This window comes from Triticum urartu, chromosome 2A (assembly GCF_056163025.1).
Source record: "Triticum urartu cultivar PI428250 chromosome 2A, HENAU_Tu73, whole genome shotgun sequence".
NCBI lineage: Eukaryota > Viridiplantae > Streptophyta > Magnoliopsida > Poales > Poaceae > Triticum > Triticum urartu.
In genome coordinates this window covers 95,291,831-95,306,092 of record NC_141874.1, presented here as the reverse complement: position 1 = coordinate 95,306,092, position 14,262 = coordinate 95,291,831, and positions in this window count along the sequence as shown.

The window sequence follows — 14,262 nt, the reverse complement described above, 5'->3', positions numbered from 1 at the left end:
ATTAAAATATTAGATAATGACCTATGGCCCATCAATCAGTGACACTCGTGACGACAACCAGTGAAGGGCAGCACGAGGCAATGAAGTGGCCGATGGCGCGAGGCGGCGGGCGGCGGCGGCGCTCCCGCGAGATTCTGGCATTGAGGGTAGGGCATGGTGAAGTTTCAGGTGCTTACTATCCCGCCAAAATTTTAGCGGGAGGAAAGAACCAATTTATGGAACTATTCGGGAGGGTTTTTGACCCAGCATCCTGTAAATGGTGATTATTTTTGAGATAGGGGAGCTGTTGGAGATGCTCTAAGGTGGATGGGTTTCGGCTTAGTTTTTTCAGGAGAGGGATACTATCGAAAATAGACCAAGTCGGCACATATGGTCTCTATAGCATGCCAAGGTGGACGATTCTCTAGTTAGATTTCCCGGCGGGAGGGGGAGATTCACACAAACTAGTAGATTTTTTATCGTAGGGTTCACCTCAACTTGCCACATGCCCGAAATACAGAAAAGTAGTCTATTTTGGATTGTGTTTGCTCCGGTTATCCAATTTTTTATTGTGCACTAGGACAATGCTCGTGCGCTGTAATGGGTTATAAATATGGATCACAATATGTAGGAAAGTTTCCTTAGGAGTGCCCATATTAATGCTGTAAATAAATATTTATCAAATTCTTCCCATGATTATCTTATATTTTGATGAGAAGTTTGGTAAGTAAACTAAAGTGAATTTGGTTCAGAAGGTAAGTAAATTAAGATAATTGATTATCATATGGAAAAGTTAGATGAAGACGTGGTGGAAAGAAGAGTAAAACATGAAACCTTGCATTCCTTTTAAGTAGTATAGATATATAGATAGACTAGGACAATGTCGGTGCGTTGCAACGGGATATAAATACTCTAATATGTTAGTTTGTGATTTAGTCCATTTTAGTGCGATCGTGTAATTAATATTTATCAACTTTTGCTCATGATTTACCTTATACTTTGATGAGAAGTTTGATAAGTAAACTAAAGTAGAATTTGTAAGGTATGTAAATTAAGGTGATTGATTATCCTACGGAAAAGGTTGGACGAAGGGGTGGTGTGATAACCCACAAGTATAGAGATTGCAACAGTTTTCGAGGGTAGAATATTTAACCCAAATTTATAGATTCGATACAAGGGGAGCCAAAGAATATTTGCAAGTATTAGCAGCTGAGTTGTCAATCCAACCGCATCTGGAGATTAATTGTCTGCAGCAACGTGATCAGTAGCAAAGTAATATGATAGTTTTGATAATAGTGACAGCAACAATGGTAACAATAATAGTGATAGCAGTAATTTTGTAGCAAGTGCAGTAGTGACGATAACAGTAGTAATCTAGCAAGAACAATATAGGATAAATTCGTAGGCATTGGATCGGTAATTTGTTGGATGATATTCATCATGTGACAGTCATAACCTAGGGCGATACGGCACTAGCTCCAGTTCATAAATATAATGTAGGCATGTATTCCGTAAATAGTCATACGTGCTTATGGAAAGAACTTGCATGACATATTTTGTCCTACCCTCCCGTGGTAGCAGGGTCTAATTGGAAACTAAGGGATATTAAGGCCTCTTTTTAATAGAGAACCGGAACAAAGCATTAAAACACGGTGTATACATGAACTCCTCAAACTACGGCCATCACCGGGAGTGGTCCCGACTATTGTCACTCCGGGGTTGCCAGATCATAACACGTAGTATGTGACTATAACTTGCAAGATCGGATGTAGAACATGGATATAATGGTGATAACATAAACGGTTCAGATCTAAAATCATGGCACCCAGGCCCAAAGTGACAAGCATTAAGCATGGCAAAGTCATAGCAACATCAATATGATCTCGGGGTAGATCAACTCTTGTAATCTCTATATTCATCAAGATCAATCAAGCAGGAAGTAGGGTATTACCTCCATTAAGAGGATCCGAACCTGGGTAAACATCGTGTCCCCTGTCTCCTGTTACCCATCGATCCATGACACATAGCTCGGGACCCCCTACCCGAGATCTATCGGTTTTGACAGCGACAATGGTGCTTTCATTGAGAGTTCCGCTGTGTGATCGGCAAGGGATCAATGGCTGGTCTGCAGATCAACTGCGACGTCGGCGTCTTTGTTGCCGGCTCGACTGGTCGCCTTGGCTTGACCAAGGACTGTGCCCTGCCTCCAATCGTCATGTTCGGACGAGGGCATTCATCAACATCAACTCCGATGTCTATCATGATGATGGAGGAATCATCCATGGAGCTCGGGGGCTCAACGTCAACATTGCCCTCGGGCGACCGTGCTATTTTTCTGAACAGCGAACTTGTATCCGCTACTACCACCTCCTCGAGCATCGCTTTGACGATTCCTTCGTTGGAATTGTGCGGAATTGATTCTAAAACAATACTATAAAATTTCGTCGCGTTCCGGTGGAGCAATCTCCGTCGATCTCCGATATACCGGAGCCCTGTCAAATCTGGACGGGAATCTGGACGAATTTGGAGCATAGTGTCCAGCATCTAGCTTGGACGTCCTTTGGAAGATCCAACCGTTGATCGGCTGCGGAATTCCTATATCAACCACCTCTCAAAATTTCAGCTCGATCCGATCGTCCAAACTCCGGGAACCTTCCGATTAGTGCATCACTTTTCAGATCTGTTTTCTGCGCGAATACGAATCCGACCCGAGTTCATCTTTCTTCATGAACGGGATATTGGACAACCTTTTTGGAAAAATCTCTTTCTAGGGTATTGTGTTTTGTTTCCGAACACATGCTCACAAATTTTGCTCCTTTTCGGAGGTAATCTTCACCGTTGTGCCGGTGTCAAACCAACCCTTACTTCACGTCTGCCGGCCTGCGCTAGACAGATCGTCGCTTCATCGAGCCGAGCCCAACCTTATCGGATCATCAGCTCGGCATGCCGAACAAGAGTTCGTCATCGCGAAGACTAAATTATCACCAACACCATCGCCTCACGGATTGCACGGGTCAGGCGCGCCGACATCGCCGCTCGGTCACTTCATCAATCCGGCTTTGACCACGTCACAAGTTATGACCAGCGTCGGCATGGCCGAGCCGTAGCTTCTTCAAACCAATGTCTGCCATGTTGAACCGCTTCAACACCTCGGCTGGCATAGCGGCTGCAGCGTCAGCTTACCGACCTGCTCCGTCACCTCGTCTGGACCGGGGGCTTCTCCATCTCTTCATCAACCTACTCCAGAGACTTCGGTGTCACCAGCCGACCAGCTTTGTCATGTTAGCTGGACCGGGGGTTTTGCCTCAGCAAGCCAACATTTTCCAGCATCGCCATGTCGTCGCTTCATCGCCCATCAGGCAATGAGTGTGCGGATCGAGTCCCAATGTTGGGTGTAACCTTTCTTCAGATTGCTGCAACAGATAAACCAGGTGCTATTAATCATAATATTTTTTTCTTGCTTGAGTTTATTTTTCCTGTGGAATTATTACTCTGGTTTGTTCCATCATCTGTACACATGTCTGTCAAATGACGGCCGCATTAATGATGGTTATGTGATGGTTCAGCCAGTTTCCCGTTTGCAGTTCGGCGAACGCTTCATCGGGGACTCGGACCGCCCTATGAATACAGGCTTTGTCACGCCGGCGCCCCGCATCGACATTGGCTTCGACGCCAGGCTACATCTCTTTTAAAAAATTATTTTGCGTAAATTAGTTATGCAAGATTTTTTTTAAATTATATTTATATTATTATTTTTTGGACTGCACTATTTTACATGTGTAGGTAATCGAGTCCGACTGCATCATGCGGTCACTTCGGCAAGCCGACGTCGTCGTCCCAATCGGCATAAATCGACTCGCGTGATCACCTTGTTGATCGAATTGCCATACCGACATGTTCGGTTGCCTCGGGGACTTCAGCATCATCAAGAGGGTCCAACCTTGTCGGGTGTTCGGTGCATGGGCCATATTTCTTTTATTACTCACTTTGCATAAATTATTAATCATGTAACCTTTTTAAAAAAATATTACTATTATCTTCGACTGGCACTATTTTCTGTGCACAGGTAAAAGATCCGGGTTGGGCAGCGCTGTCACTTCGGCATAGCGACATACCACGTCACCTTGGCTGGACTGAGGGCTTCGTCAACACTTCATTAACCCACGCCGAGGACACTGGCGTCATACTGTCGACCTGCTCTGTTGAAGGAAATATGCCCTAGAGGCAATAATAAAGTTATTATTTATTTCCTTATATATCATGATTAAAGTTTATTATTCATGCTAGAATTGTATTAACCGGAAACATGATACATGTGTGAATACATAGACAAACAGAGTGTCACTAGTATGCCTCTACTAGACTAGCTTGTTAATCAAAGATGGTTATGTTTCCTAACCATGGACAAAGAGTTGTCATTTGATTAACAGGATCACATCATTAGTTGAATGATCTGATTGACATGACCCATTCCATTAGCTTAGCACCTGATCGTTTAGTATGTTGCTATTGCTTTCTTCATGACTTATACATGTTCCTATGACTATGAGAATATGCAACTCCCGTTTGCCAGAGGAACACTTTGTGTGCTACCAAACGTCACAACGTAACTGGGTGATTATAAAGGAGCTCTACAGGTGTCTCCAAAGGTACATGTTGGGTTGGCATATTTCGAGATTCTGATTTGTCACTCCGATTGTCGGAGAGGTATCTCTGGGCCCTCTCGGTAATGCACATCACTTAAGCCTTGCAAGCATTGCAACTAATGAGTTAGTTGCGGGATGATGTATTACAGAACGAGTAAAGAGACTTGCCGGTAACGAGATTGAACTAGGTATGGGATACCGACGATCGAATCTCGGGCAAGTAACATACCGATGACAAAGGGAACAACGTATGTTGTTATGCGGTCTGACCGATAAAAGATCTTCGTAGAATATGTAGGAGCCAATATGAGCATCCAGGTTCCGCTATTGGTTATTGACCGGAGACGTGTCTCGGTCATGTCTACATTGTTCTTGAACCCGTAGGGTCCGCACGCTTAAGGTTACGATGACAGTTATATTATGAGTTTATGCATTTTGATGTACCGAAGGTTGTTCGGAGTCCCGGATGTGATCACGGACATGACGAGGAGTCTCGAAATGGTCGAGACATAAAGATTGATATATTGGAAGCCTATGTTTGGATATCAAAAGTGTTCCGGGTGAAATCGGGATTTTACCGGAGTACCGGGAGGTTACTAGAACCCCTCGGGAGGTATATGGGCCTTAGTGGGCCTTAGTGGAAGAAGAGAAGAGGCAGCCAGGGCTGGGCCGCACGCCCCTCCACCCATAGTCCGAATAGGACAAGGAGAGAGGGGGCCAGCGCCCCCCTCCTTCTCTCTCTCTCTTTTCCCACCTCACGAATCCTATTCCAACTAGGAAAGGGGGGGAGTCCTACTCCCAGAGGGAGTAGGACTCCTCCTGGCGCGCCTCTCCTGGCCGGCCGGCCCCCTCCCTTGAACCTTTATATACGGAGGCAGGGGCACCCCCTAGAGACACAAGTTGATCCACGTGATCATATTCTTAGCCGTGTGCGGTGCCCCCTTCCACCATAGTCCTCGATAATATTGTAGCGATGCTTAGGCGAAGCCCTGCGACGGTAGTACATCAAGATCGTCACCACGCCGTCGTGCTGACGGAACTCTTCCCCGACACTTTGCTGGATCGGAGTCCGGGGATCGTCATCGAGCTGAACGTGTGCTAGAACTCGGAGGTGCCGTAGTTTCGGTGCTTGATCGGTCGGGCCGTGGAGACGTACGACTACATCAACCAAACGCTTCCGTTGTCGATCTACAAGGGTACGTAGATCATACTCTCCCCTCTTGTTGCTATGCATCACCATGATCTTGCGTGAGCGTAGGAAATTTTTTGAAATTACTACGAAACCCAACAGTGGCATCCGAGCCTAGGTTTTATATGTTGATTTTATATGCACGAGTAGAACACAAGTGAGTTGTGGGCGATATAAGTCATACTGCTTACCAGCATGTCATACTTTGGTTCGGCGGTATTGTTGGACGAAGCGGCCTGGACCGACATTACGCGTACGCTTACACGAGACTAGTTCTCCCGACGTGCTTTGCACATAGGTGGCTTGCGGGTGACAGTTTCTCCAACTTTAGTTGAACCGAGTGTGGCTACGCCTGGTCCTTGCGAAGGATAAAACAGCACCAACTTGACAAACTATCGTTGTGGTTTTGATGCGTAGGTAAGATTAGTTCTTGCTTAAGCCCGTAGCAGCCACGTAAAACATGCAACAACAAAGTAGAGGACGTCTAACTTGTTTTTGCAGGGCATGTTGTGATGTGATATGGTCAAGACATGATGCTAAATTTTATTGTATGAGATGATCATGTTTTGTAACCGAGTTTTCGGCAACTGGCAGGAGCCATATGGTTGTCGCTTTATTGTATGCAATGCAATCGCGCTGTAATGCTTTACTTTATCACTAAGCGGTAGCGATAGTCATGGAAGCATAAGATTGGCGAGACGACAACGATGCTACGATGGAGATCAAGGTGTCGCGCCGGTGACGATGGTGATCATGACGGTGCTTCGGAGATGGAGATCACAAGCACAAGATGATGATGGCCATATCATATCACTTATATTGATTGCATTGATGTTTATCTTTTATGCATCTTATCTTGCTTTGATTGACGGTAGCATTATAAGATGATCTCTCACTAAATTATCAAGAAGTGTTCTCCCTGAGTATGCACCGTTGCGAAAGTGCTTCGTGCTGAGACACCACGTGATGATCGGGTGTGATAGGCTCTACGTTCAAATACAACGGGTGCAAAACAGTTGCACACGCGGAATACTCAGGTTATACTTGACGAGCCAAGCATATACAGATATGGCCTCGGAACACGGAGACCGAAAGGTCGAGCGTGAATCATATAGTAGATATGATCAACATAGTGACGTTCACCAATGAAACTACTCCATCTCACGTGATGATCGGACATGGTTTAGTTGATTTGGATCACGTAATCACTTAGAGGATTAGAGGGATGTCTATCTAAGTGGGAGTTATTTAAGTAATATGATTAATTGAACCTAAATTTATCATGAACTTAGTACCTGATAGTATCTTGCTTGTTTATGTATGATTGTAGATAAATGGCCTGTGTTGTCGTTCCGTTGAATTTTAATGCGTTCCTTGAGAAAGCAAAGTTGAAAGATGATGGTAGCAATTACACGGACTGGGTCCGTAACTTGAGGATTATCCTCATTGCTGCACAGAAGAATTACGTCCTGGAAGCACCGCTGGGTGCCAGGCCTACTGCTGGAGCAACACCAGATGTTGTGAATGTCTGGCAGAGCAAAGCTGATGACTACTCGATAGTTCAGTGTGCCATGCTTTACGGCTTAGAACCGGGACTTCAACGACGTTTTGAACGTCATGGAGCATATGAGATGTTCCAGGAGTTGAAGTTAATATTTCAAGCAAATGCCCGGATTGAGAGATATGAAGTCTCCGATAAGTTCTATAGCTGCAAGATGGAGGAGAACAGTTCTGTCAGTGAGCATATACTCAAAATGTCAGGGTATAATAATCACTTGATTCAAATGGGAGTTAATCTTCCAGATGATTGCGTCATTGACAGAATTCTCCAATCACTGCCACCAAGCTACAAGAGCTTCGTGATGAACTATAATATGCAAGGGATGAATAAGACTATTCCCGAGCTCTTCGCAATGCTGAAAGCTGCGGAGGTAGAAATCAAAAAGGAGCATCAAGTGTTGATGGTCAACAAGACCACTATTTTCAAGAAAAAGGGCAAAGGGAAGAAGAAGGGGAACTTCAAGAAGAACAGCAAGCAAGTTGCTGCTCAAGAGAAGAAACCCAAGTCTGGACCTAAGCCTGAAACTGAGTGCTTCTATTGCAAGCAGACTGGTCACTGGAAGTGGAACTGCCCCAAGTATTTGGCGGATAAGAAGGATGGCAAGGTGAACAAAGGTATATGTGATATACATGTTATTGATGTGTACCTTACTAATGCTCGCAGTAGCACTTGGGTATTTGATACTGGTTCTGTTGCTAATATTTGCAACTCGAAACAGGGACTACGGATTAAGCGAAGATTGGCTAAGGACGAGGTGACGATGCACGTGGGAAACGGTTCCAAAGTCGATGTGATCGCAGTCGGCACGCTACCTCTACATCTACCTTCGGGATTAATATTAGACCTAAATAATTGTTATTTGGTGCCAGCGTTAAGCATGAACATTATATCTGGATCTTGTTTGATGCGAGACGATTATTCATTTAAATCAGAGAATAATGGTTGTTCTATTTATATGAGTAATATCTTTTATGGTCATGCACCCTTGAAGAGTGGTCTATTCTTATTGAATCTCGATAGTAGTAACACACATATTCATAATGTTGAAGCCAAAAGATGCAGAGTTGATAATGATAGTGCAACTTATTTGTGGCACTGCCGTTTAGGTCATATCGGTGTGAAGCGCATGAAGAAACTTCATACTGATGGACTTTTGGAACCACTTGATTATGAATCACTTGGTACTTGCGAACCGTGCCTCATGGGCAAGATGACTAAAACGCCGTTCTCCGGTACTATGGAGAGAGCAACAGATTTGTTGGAAATCATACATACAGATGTATGTGGTCCGATGAATATTGAGGCTCGTGGCGGATATCGTTATTTTCTCACCTTCACAGATGACTTAAGCAGATATGGGTATATCTACTTAATGAAACATAAGTCTGAGACATTTGAAAAGTTCAAAGAATTTCAGAGTGAAGTTGAAAATCATCGTAACAAGAAAATAAAGTTTCTACGATCTGATCGTGGAGGAGAATATTTGAGTTACGAGTTTGGTGTACATTTGAAACAATGCGGGATAGTTTCGCAACTCACGCCACCCGGAACACCACAGCGTAATGGTGTGTCCGAACGTTGGAATCGTACTTTACTAGATATGGTGTGATCTATGATGCCTCTTACTGATTTACCGCTATCGTTTTGGGGTTATGCTTTGGAGACGGCTGCATTCACGTTAAATAGGGCACCATCAAAATCCGTTGAGACGACGCCTTATGAACTATGGTTTGGCAAGAAACCAAAGTTGTCGTTTCTGAAAGTTTGGGGCTGCGATGCTTATGTGAAAAAGCTTCAACCTTATAAGCTCGAACCCAAATCGGAGAAATGTGTCTTCATAGGATATCCAAAGGAGACTATTGGATACACCTTCTATCTCAGATCCGAAGGCAAGACTTTTGTTGCAGAGTTCGGAAATTTTCTAGAGAAGGAGTTTCTCTCGAAAGAAGTGAGTGGGAGGAAAGTAGAACTTGACGAGGTAACTGTACCTGCTCCCTTATTGGAAAATAGTGCATCACAGAAAAATGTTTCTATGACACCTACACCAATTAGTGAGGAAGCTAATGATAATGATCATGAAACTTCAGAACAAGATACTACTGAACCTCGTAGATCAACCAGAGTGAGATCCGCACCAGAGTGGTACGGTAATCCTGTTCTGGAAGTCATGCTACTAGATCATGATGAACCTACGAACTATGAAGAAGCGATGGTGAGCCCATATTCCGCAAAATGGCTTGAAGCCATGAAATCTGAGATGGGATCCATGTATGAGAACAAAGTGTGGACTTTGGTTAAATTTCCCAATGATCGGCAAGCAATTGAGAATAAATGGATCTTCAAGAAGAAGACTGACGCCGACGGTAATATTACTGTCTACAAAGCTCGACTTGTCGCAAAAGGGTTTCGGCAAGTTCAAGGGATTGACTACGATGAGACCTTCTCACCCGTAGCGATGCTTAAGTCTGTCCGAATCATGTTAGCAATTGCCGCATTTTATGATTATGAAATTTGGCAGATGGATGTCAAAACTGCATTCCTGAATGGATTTCTGGAAGAAGAGTTGTATATGATGCAACCGGAAGATTTTGTCGATCCAAAGGGAGCTAACAAAGTGTGCAAGCTCCAACGATCCATTTATGGACTGGTGCAAGCCTCTCGGAGTTGGAATAAACGCTTTGATAGTGTGATCAAAGCATTTGGTTTTATACAGACTTTTGGAGAAGCCTGTATTTACAAGAAAGTGAGTGGGAGCTCTATAGCATTTCTGATATTATATGTGGATGACATATTACTGATCGGAAATGATATAGAATTTCTAGATAGCATAAAGGGATACTTGAATAAGAGTTTTTCAATGAAAGACCTCGGTGAAGCTGCTTACATATTAGGCATAAAGATCTATAGAGATAGATCAAGACGTTTAATTGGACTTTCACAAAGCACATACCTTGACAAGATTTTGAAGAAGTTCAAAATGGATCAAGCAAAGAAAGGGTTCTTGCCTGTGTTGCAAGGTGTGAAGTTGAGTCAGACTCAATGCCCGACCACTACAGAAGATAGAGAGAAAATGAAAGATGTTCCCTATGATTCAGCCATAGGCTCTATCATGTATGCAATGCTGTGTACCAGACCTGATGTGTGCCTTGCTATAAGTCTAGCAGGGAGGTACCAAAGTAATCCAGGAGTGGATCACTGGACAGCGGTCAAGAACATCCTGAAGTATCTGAAAAGGACTAAGGATATGTTTCTCGTATATGGAGGTGACAAAGAGCTCATCGTAAACGGTTACGTTGATGCAAGCTTTGACACTGATCCGGACGATTCTAAATCGCAAACCGGATACGTGTTTACATTAAACGGTGGAGCTGTCAGTTGGTGCAGTTCTAAACAAAGCGTCGTGGCGGGATCTACGTGTGAAGCGGAATACATAGCTGCTTCGGAAGCAGCAAATGAAGGAGTCTGGATGAAGGAGTTCATATCCGATCTAGGTGTCATACCTAGTGTATCGGGTCCAATGAAAATCTTTTGTGACAATACTGGTGCAATTGCCTTGGCGAAGGAATCCAGATTTCACAAGAGAACCAAGCACATCAAGAGACGCTTCAATTCCATCCGGGATCTAGTCCAGGTGGGAGACATAGAGATTTGCAAGATACATACGGATCTGAATGTTGCAGACCCGTTGACTAAGCCTCTTCCACGAGCAAAACATGATCAGCACCAAGGCTCCATGGGTGTTAGAACCATTACTGTGTAATCTAGATTATTGACTCTAGTGCAAGTGGGAGACTGAAGGAAATATGCCCTAGAGGCAATAATAAAGTTATTATTTATTTCCTTATATATCATGATAAAAGTTTATTATTCATGCTAGAATTGTATTAACCGGAAACATGATACATGTGTGAATACATAGACAAACAGAGTGTCACTAGTATGCCTCTACTATACTAGCTTGTTAATCAAAGATGGTTATGTTTCCTAACCATGGACAAAGAGTTGTCATTTGATTAACAGGATCACATCATTAGTTGAATGATCTGATTGACATGACCCATTCCATTAGCTTAGCACCCGATCATTTAGTATGTTGCTATTGCTTTCTTCATGACTTATACATGTTCCTATGACTATGAGATTATGCAACTCCCGTTTGCCAGAGGAACACTTTGTGTGCTACCAAACGTCACAACGTAACTGGGTGATTATAAAGGAGCTCTACAGGTGTCTCCAAAGGTACATGTTGGGTTGGCATATTTCGAGATTAGGATTTGTCACTCCGATTGTCGGAGAGGTATCTCTGGGCCCTCTCGGTAATGCACATCACTTAAGCCTTGCAAGCATTGCAACTAATGAGTTAGTTGTGGGATGATGTATTACAGAACGAGTAAAGAGACTTGCTGGTAACGAGATTGAACTAGGTATGGGATACCGACGATCGAATCTCGGGCAAGTAACATACCGATGACAAAGGGAACAACGTATGTTGTTATGCGGTCTGGCCGATAAAAGATCTTCGTAGAATATGTAGGAGCCAATATGAGCATCCAGGTTCCGCTATTGGTTATTGACCGGAGACGTGTCTCGGTCATGTCTACATTGTTCTCGAACCCGTAGGGTCCGCACGCTTAAGGTTACGATGACAGTTATATTATGAGTTTATGCATTTTGATGTACCGAAGGTTGTTCGGAGTCCCGGATGTGATCACGGACATGACGAGGAGTCTCGAAATGGTCGAGACATAAAGATTGATATATTGGAAGCCTATGTTTGGATATCGGAAGTGTTCCGGGTGAAATCAGGATTTTACCGGAGTACCGGGAGGTTACCGGAACCCCCCGGGAGGTATATGGGCCTTAGTGGGCCTTAGTGGAAGAAGAGAAGAGGCAGCCAGGGCTGGGCCGCGTGCCCCTCCACCCATAGTCCGAATAGGACAAGGAGAGAGGGGGCCGACGCCCCCTCCTTCTCTCTCTCTCTCTCTTTTCCCACCTCACGAATCCTATTCCAACTAGGAAAGGGGGGAGTCCTACTCCCAGAGGGAGTAGGACTCCTCCTGGCGCGCCTCTCCTGGCCGGCCGGCCTCCCTCCCTTGAACCTTTATATACGGAGGCAGGGGAACCCCCTAGAGACACAAGTTGATCCACGTGATCATATTCTTAGCCGTGTGCGGTGCCCCCTTCCACCATAGTCCTCGATAATATTGTAGCGGTGCTTAGGCGAAGCCCTGCGACGGTAGTACATCAAGATCGTCACCACGCCGTCGTGCTGATGGAACTCTTCCCCGACACTTTGCTGGATCGGAGTCCGGGGATCGTCATCGAGCTGAACGTGTGCTAGAACTCGGAGGTGCCGTAGTTTCGGTGCTTGATCGGTCGGGCCGTGGAGACGTACGACTACATCAACCAAACGCTTCCGTTGTCGATCTACAAGGGTACGTAGATCATACTCTCCCCTCTCGTTGCTATGCATCACCATGATCTTGCGTGAGCGTAGGAATTTTATTGAAATTACTACGAAAACCAACATCTGTCGCCTCAGTTGGACTGGGGGTTACACCTCGACACATTGGTCGTGCTACGTCGCCACTTCGGAGTGCCGAGCTCTTCGCTCCGCCACCTCGGGACCGGCTTGGAGGCTGGGACCTTGTTCCGCATCAAGCTCGGACCACGTCATTCATGCCGAACACATTAACCAGCTTAGTCGCTTTCATGCTCAAAGTTTTAAATTTTTAATTTGTGTTCGCTTCGACCATGCTCACAAACGTTGTTTGATTAAAAACACTTCATTTCCCCTGTTAACTGGGGGCTCTTAAATTTATGTGAGCTGTTTTATAATAAGTGTTCTTATTCTTAGTCGTTGCAAATTCTTTTTCTATCACTCCTTTTTTCGACGCGAGTGTGTGGTCAATAGCCGGGGAGCCTAATTTCTCTCTCAAAGCCGCTACAGTTTAGTTTGCTAAACTGGCCTAATGAGAAGTACTCCACCTTCGGGATAGGAGGTTGAAGCCGTAGGCTGACCCGCTTGAAGTCCTGAGATAGGATGTGTCATGTTAAAGCACGACAGAAGCACATTTTTTTCTAAGACCAATTTTTGGATTGGCATCGAACACTTGATCTAGTTCGGACGTCAAGTGTTTACTGAAGTTTTGGTTTTCCAAGCCTATGGCACTTTTAAACTATTTGTGTGTGTCCGGTATAAGTCTAGTAGTGCAACGTCGGACACCTTTAGAGATTCGACAAAAACATTCTCGGATATTACTATATATGCATCGGTTTCGAATTGTGTCTTCGGTCAATAGTTGGGTTGCCCGGCTCCTGTGCTTGCCTCCTACGTTCCACTTTGTTCGGCTAGGTGTGCAAAGGGAGAGCCACTGGGATTGTGCTTCCAGCTCGCATGGTCAAAGCGCCCCAGTGGAGAAAGATGAATACTGACTGTCACAATAAGCGCAAACTGGTCAGTGATGACCCACAAGTATAGGGGATCTATCGTAGTCCTTTAGATAAGTAAGAGTGTCGAACCCAACAAGGAGCAGAAGGAAATGATAAGCGGTTTTCAGTAAGGTATTCTCTGCAAGCACTGAAATTATTGGTAACAGATAGTTTTGTGATAAAGTAATTTGTAACGGGTAACAAGTAACAAGTATAAATAAAGTGCAGCAAGATGTCCCAATCCTTTTTGTAGCAAAGGACAAGCCTAGACAAACTCTTGTATAGAGAAAAGCGCTCCCGAGGACACATGGGAATTATCGTCAAGCTAGTTTTCATCACGTTCATATAATTCGCGTTCGGTACTTTGATAATTTGATATGTGGGTGGACCGGTGCTTGGGTGCTGTCCTTACTTGGACAAGCATCCCACTTATGATTAACCCCTATTGCAAGCAT